This window comes from Engraulis encrasicolus, chromosome 21 (genome assembly GCF_034702125.1).
Source record: "Engraulis encrasicolus isolate BLACKSEA-1 chromosome 21, IST_EnEncr_1.0, whole genome shotgun sequence".
In the NCBI taxonomy this organism is placed as follows: Eukaryota; Metazoa; Chordata; class Actinopteri; order Clupeiformes; family Engraulidae; genus Engraulis; species Engraulis encrasicolus.
Genome location: NC_085877.1, coordinates 33261948 through 33266947, shown reverse-complemented (window position 1 = coordinate 33266947; position 5000 = coordinate 33261948). Strand labels below are relative to the sequence as shown.

General features: G+C 44.7%; 1 protein-coding gene and 1 long non-coding RNA gene across 3 annotated transcripts in view; both read right to left on the bottom strand.

Annotated features, from left to right (window-relative positions):
* The window catches only part of rbpjb (recombination signal binding protein for immunoglobulin kappa J region b), a 141676-nt gene that overhangs the window by 32649 nt on the left and 104027 nt on the right, over positions 1-5000 (bottom strand). The window lies entirely within an intron of this gene.
* LOC134437160 (uncharacterized) overlaps positions 4092-5000 on the bottom strand; it is a 2841-nt gene continuing 1932 nt past the window's right edge. For both annotated transcript variants that reach the window (XR_010032336.1, XR_010032335.1), the window contains 2 exons: positions 4340-4476; positions 4092-4189 (listed from right to left, as the gene is read on the bottom strand). This is a non-coding gene — a long non-coding RNA (uncharacterized LOC134437160). The remainder of the gene's footprint in view (positions 4190-4339; positions 4477-5000) is intronic.

Genomic DNA, 5000 nt, shown 5'->3' with positions numbered 1-5000 from the left:
CACACACACAGCATAATTGCATAGCTCTGGGTTTATTTCCACCTCTGGCTGCTGGCTAACTGCGACCAAGAGTCCATGGATGGTGCAAGACAATCGCCCAGACTGACAATCGTCCATTTTTTCTTTTTTTTGTTTGTTTGTTTTTGTGCTAAAGCTTCTTCTCTCCGCTGCTGTCAGCAGGGGAAGCCACTTCCGTAACATAATTACATTGCGTACGTTAATTATATATACACACATATATGGGGTAAATTTGACCAGCCGTACATGGAACGAAAAAATACAGAAAGTAGAGGAGCGGCATTTTTTTAACTTATTTTTTTTTTTGCATTTTTGGGCTTTGCGCTAAAGCTTTGCTGTGCTGCCTGCAGCAGTCAAGTAATGTAGCCGCTTCCTCACTGTGCGCTAATTACATATAAACAGAATGTGGCGTAAATGGGACCAAAGAGAAGAGGAGTAGAGTTGCCCCGCAGGGACCCAAACCCGTACGGTACATTCTGGGGTACCACGCTGGGGCTCTGACCAGTAGACATTAGAGCAGTGTTTCTCAAACTTTTTCAGACCGAGGACCACTTTGTCCCCTCAAATAAAAATAAGACTTCAGCTATGTTTAGCTTTGTAATAATGTTACAAATAGAGCATACAGCTAGCTTATCTTGGAAAAGTAGAAATCCACTCGCGGACCACCTGAGCTCTGTCGCGGACCACAAGTGGTCCCCGGACCACACTTTGAGAATCACTGCATTAGAGCCAGGCTCGTTAGCGTGACAGTCAGAGCGCAACCACAACCCTTGTGATGACAACTCCATGTTGCAGGAGCCGCCAGACTGAGGAGCGGCCATTTCTATTTATTTTTGTTGGTCCACCAAGTGCTACAGCTTCTTTTGTCCACAGATGTCGGCAATATGGCTGCTTCCATAACATAATTACATTGAGTATGTTAATTCTATACACACGCAAGCGGGGAAGATATGACCAAAAGTTCATGGAAGCGCCAAAATATAGCGAGAGACGTTTTTTTGGGGGGTTTTTTGGTCCACGTCCACGTGCTAAAGCTTTTGCTCTTCTGGCCGCAGCTGTTGGCAATATGGCCGTTTCCGTAACATAATTATGTTGCGAACTGCACGTTAATTATACATATATGTGGCAATGCTCCGCTGCTGGTTGGCTGGTCGAAGTAAAATGTATGTTTGTGTTTTCGTCTGTGTCCAAGAATGACTAGATCTCTTCGGGCCCGCCGACACGTCTAACAGGATGCTGCTGCTGCTCTGTGATCATCTCGGCTGGACACAGACAACAGGCGGACTCTTTTGAGTGTGTGTGTGTGTGTGTGTGTGTGTGTGTGTGTGTGTGTGTGTGTGTGTGTGTGTGTGTGTGTGTGTGTGTGTGTGTGTGTGTGTGTGTGTGTGTGTGTGTGTGTGTGTGTGTGTGTGTGTCATGTCATCTTTAACTTCTGCATTCCATTGTGGTTTGACTCCCTGCAAATGTGTCTGCCTACATGTGTACGAATGTGAGAGAGAGAGGGAGAGGGAGAGAGAGGGAGGTCTGACCTTGAGAGAGCTAGACACAGAGAAGGGAGAGAGAGAGAGAGAGAGAGAGAGAGAGAGAGAGAGAGAGAGAGAGAGAGAGAGAGAGACAGAGAAAGAGGTAAATTTGTCTACATATGTGTGGCCGAGTTAAGTCTGTGGTGCTTACACAGGAACATCTGTGTTTATATGCTCATGCGTGACTTACATGGGAGTGTGTGGGTGTGTATTCCCCAGAGCATGTTTGTCCAGCCACACAGCAGTGCAAACACCAACCATGGAAGTCCATGTGGGAGAAGGACTGTGTGTGTGTGTGTGTGTGTGTGTGTGTGTGTGTGTGTGTGTGTGTGTGTGTGTGTGTGTGTGTGTGTGTGTGTGTGTGTGTGTGTGTGTGTGTGTGTGTGTGTGTGTGTGTGTGTGTGTGTGTGTGTGTGTGTATACACAAGTATACAAGCCTACATGAGTGAATTGTTTGTCAAAGGACACATTTTTAGATGCGTCCTAGCACCTCCATAAGAGGCTAAGTCCGTCCATCCGTCCGTCCGTCGGTCTGTCTGTCTGTCTGTCCGTCTGAAACACATTCTTTCAATTGTAATTCCCCCGTGTCCACAGGGTGGTAGTGCAGACGCATCTTTGTCCGCCTGTCGGATTTGTTTTAAAGGGGCTTGTATGCTTTTATTGGACAGGAGGACGGTGTGAGATGGCAACAAGAAGTGAGTGGGAGAGAGAGGGAATGGAACCCGGGTCCCCACTGTTGGAGCCACGGCAGGGCCGTCAAAAGTCAGATGTAAGAGTTTGTAAATGTGTGTGCAATCTATGAAAGGGGAGTGAGTGCAGTGTTCGAATTATCCACCTGGCTTCGGGGGGGGGAGGATGGGGGGGTCAGACCGAGACCCCCCCCTGATTTTAAAGGTCCCATGGCATGGTCCTGTAGTGCTTTGTATTGGCTTGCGGGGGTGTCAGGATGTTATATCCGCAGGCTTTCTCAGTATAAAGCTGAAACACGCCATTTTGGCCTCTTAGCAGAAGGACTCATTTGAGCGCTTTCTCCAGTGCGTCAGTTTGGAGGGAGGCGTGGGAGGGAGGGGAGAGGTGTGTCCCAAGGGGGAGTGGGGGCGGGACCAAGCTCATCTGGGCGACGAAGCTGTGTTTGTTTGTTAGCTGCTAACTGGTAGCTATAGCTCTTCACAACGGCACGTCAAGCAACAGGGGGAATTGACGCATTTGACCCGAAGATGAAACATGTAGAGAGCTACCTGCTCATGGACTTCAGCGCAGGACGTCTCCGAAGGGTGAGTTTGAGATATTATGGCTGGAATTTGCATTTTTTGGTAGGTCTGAAAGCCCTGTTGTAGCCAGTGACTGGGTGGTAATTATTATAGCAGCAACGAGTGTATTCACCATGCGAAGAATACCTTGCAAGTGAACATCAAAAACAATATTCTTCTTTTACTTACAGTAGGCCCTACATAATTAGTCTACTCTACACAACCTCATTAGCTATGTGTGTACGTTGCTGGCATCGCGACTCCACTGTCTCGAAACCCAGCAACTTTCTCAGTGTGGAAAGCATGAACTAGTTCTGTAGCCTACATTAATGCTACGTCCTTCCTTTATGGTACGATGCTACCAGTGTAAAATAAATGTGTTATTGATGAACGAGGTGGGTAATTTTCAGAACCCAAGACTTGTTTTTACCCCCTTCAAACATCGTTTTGTATCGGAGATGCTTATGCCGAGTATGAGATGAGATGCTTCCCCAAGGAGGTATATCATTGTGCTTCCCGCATTTGATCACACCACAGTACCTGTGTACACTGTTGACCAGTCTGTTTGGGGGAAATATGTGCACTGATGTCTGCACCGGAATAGTCAGCCTTCCCTTTTCCATGTATTCTCGCTTGTATATATTTGTGAAATTATCCAGCTTACCTGTTGACATCACATTTACCCAGGAGTTGCCACCAAAGTGTTTCCATTGTGAAATGTGTGTCTGCCTTATCTCATGTTTACCCGAGAAACCTAACACGATCATAGAACTGCCTTTTAAAAAAAATAAAATAAATAAATAAGCGTGGGTGCTAGTGTGGAAACTGATACAGTGGTCAATGCCCTCAGAAAGAGGTAGGGCCTACCTGTGAATAAGATGAAACTTTTACCATCTCTAATCTTTATCAGATCATTATAATAGGAGATGCACACTTGATTTAATTTAATAGTGAGTAACAACTTGTATAGCAGGGTCACCCACCCCCACATGGGCTGTTAATTCAATTATGCAGACAATGTAAAGGCAGTGTGAACATTTATTTACAACAACATCAAGAGTATTCCATAGGAACATATTTATTGAAGACAAATATTGTAGTGAAAGAATGACGGCAATAACAATCTCTGCAACTGTCTTTTCTTTTTTTCCAGCTGCTTCAAGTCCAACAGTGATTCCCGTGTTGTCGTGCATATCCATGCTGAGTTCCTTGATGACGAAGGACACTACACCGGGGATTCAGACTGCAGTACGCATGAACCTCAACACAAGGCTTGCTGTGACCTCTTTATCTGGCTGGCTCGTCTGTGAACTGCACCAACGCCAACATTGCCTCAGTCTGCTTTGCAGGGTTCCCAAAGACCTTGTCCAGAATGAGTTCCACGAACATGAACATAACCTTTTCACACAAAACATACAGAAAAAAGCACACATATTGTTTAGAATTCTAATTCTCCTATTTTGTAGACTTAATGTGCTATTGAAGTAACGCCAATAAAAATGTTATGTCAAATTGAGTTGAATTGAATGCATTCTTTTGAAAACTTACCAAAAGGTTGGCTTAATCTTTTGATGGTTGATGCACTATCCCTTCTTGGTCTTGGCAATTTTGAAGAAAGGTACACCTCCTGCAGGTAGTCATAGGGCCGGTTGTTCGTTTGAATTTTCATTGTAGAGGAGAGCCATCTGTAAGTACAACAGACAATTTGTGAACAGATTATACATTTTATGGTAAAGCAAATATAGAAATATCATTCACAACAGAAGTTTTCAGGGGGCCTAGTGAAGGGATCCACGCCATTATCCAAACTCATGTCCACTACTTGTGCTTGTGGCCTGATTCCCACCATCCGTGGAGAAAATAATTCAGTTTCCCTGTTATATGCAGTCAGCCTAGGCACAACAACTTTTGTGGGACTTTCCCCCATTCAACATTATGTATCTTGCAATGTCATCTCAAGGCCACAAGCAACACAAGGAAGGACAGGAGTTAGTGGAAAGAACATATGATGGTAGGTGTTTCTTGCCATTTAAAGCACACAACTTGATGATCCACAATGATCAACAATGATCCACAATAAGGCTCTCAAACTCAAAGACAAGTGAGTCAGAACAGGCAGAAATGGCATGGAAACACTTCAAAATGTTATTAGTCACATGTTTTTTTTTTTATAATTTAAAAAGCGGATGGCTTGAGGAAAAAAACTTGC